Source organism: Chenopodium album, chromosome 17, assembly GCF_948465745.1.
Source record: "Chenopodium album chromosome 17, dcCheAlbu1.1, whole genome shotgun sequence".
NCBI lineage: Eukaryota > Viridiplantae > Streptophyta > Magnoliopsida > Caryophyllales > Amaranthaceae > Chenopodium > Chenopodium album.
The window spans coordinates 16,015,801-16,017,128 of record NC_137850.1 but is presented as its reverse complement, the minus strand read 5'-3'; the positions used below and the strand labels follow the sequence as shown (position 1 = coordinate 16,017,128).

Sequence of the window (1,328 nt, the reverse complement as noted above, 5' to 3'; positions counted from 1 at the left end):
CGTGTCAAAAATGGCGCCGTTGCTGGGGAGTGATATTGGTGCTTTGTTATAGTTGTTGAGTCTATTTCACCATTAATTGTAAAATACAAAAAGATTTTCTTTAAGGCTACATTTGTAGCCGTGCTACTAACCATTTCTTTTGAGATTTTATGCATAGAGCACGTGATCATTCACTAGTGCCATTTGATCTGGAAATTGAGAGAACTATTGCAAGGTTAAGGAGTGCTAGACGATCTTTGAGCCCTAGCATTTCAAGTGAAGAAGTGCCACAACAAGAAGAACAAGCAAGAATGGGAGAAAATCCGAGAGTGGCATTGAAAGAATTGGGGATTTCCGGTGTATATAGATTTGAGAGTGGGATTGATCCGCCTACAACACCGACAAATGATTTTGAAATAAGACCGGTAATGATTACTTTGATAGAGAGGCGACAATTTAGTGGGGCCAAGCATGAAAGCCCACTAAACCATCTCAAGGAGTTCGAGAAGTATTGCAATACTATCAAGGTGAACGGAATTTCCCAAGAATTCATCCGCCTCAAGCTCTTTCCCTTTTCTCTAGTAGGCCGTGCTTTGGAATGGCTAGACAAGGAGGTAAAGCCGAATTCTCTAAGGACATGGGACGAGGTCACCAAGGAATTTCTATCCTGTTTCTATCCTCAAAAGAAAACGGTGGAAGCTAGAGCTTTGATTCAAGGTTTCAAGTAAAAGCCAAATGAGAGCCTCTATGAAGCATGGGTGAGATACAAGGAGTATCAAAGAGAATGTCCTCATCACGGAATTCCAACATATCAAATCATTCAAATTTTCTATGGAGGTCTTAGCCCTCAAGGAAAATCATGTTTAGATGGAGGAGCTGAAGGTCCTATCATGAACAAAACGGAAGAGGAAGTGGTTGACATAATTGAGGACGTAGTGAGGTACTATAGAGATTGGCAAGATGGAGAAAGAGAATCAACTAGCAAGAGTAGCTCTTCGGTGTACTCGGTTGATCATCTAAATGCAATCAACAATCTATCCTCTCAAATGACAAACTTGGGGAAGGAGATGTCCGCTATCAAGGCAAAGTTGGAAAGTGCTACCTACCAAGTTTCAAGTCTTCCCTCCCAATCTAAGGGGAGAGGTATGCCTTCTAATTATCAACTCCCTCCCTCTTCTAGTAACATGCCTAGTGGAAGCTTGTTCTCAACCCCATCCTTCTTCTAGTAACCTACCAAGTTTCAAGTCTTCCCTCCCAAACTAAGGGGAGAGGTACGTCTTCTAGTTATCAACCCCTTCCTACTTCTAGTAACATGCCTAGTGGAATCTTGTTTTGTGATGATTGTGGGT

The 1,328-nt window shown here is 41.9% G+C and overlaps 1 non-coding gene across 1 annotated transcript; it reads right to left on the bottom strand.

Moving 5' to 3' along the window:
• Positions 1–675: 675 nt before the first annotated feature.
• On the bottom strand, positions 676–781 carry LOC145590296 (small nucleolar RNA R71). The gene has a single exon (XR_014101932.1). It is a non-coding gene; the product is annotated as a small nucleolar RNA R71 (small nucleolar RNA).
• Positions 782–1,328: the final 547 nt, after the last annotated feature.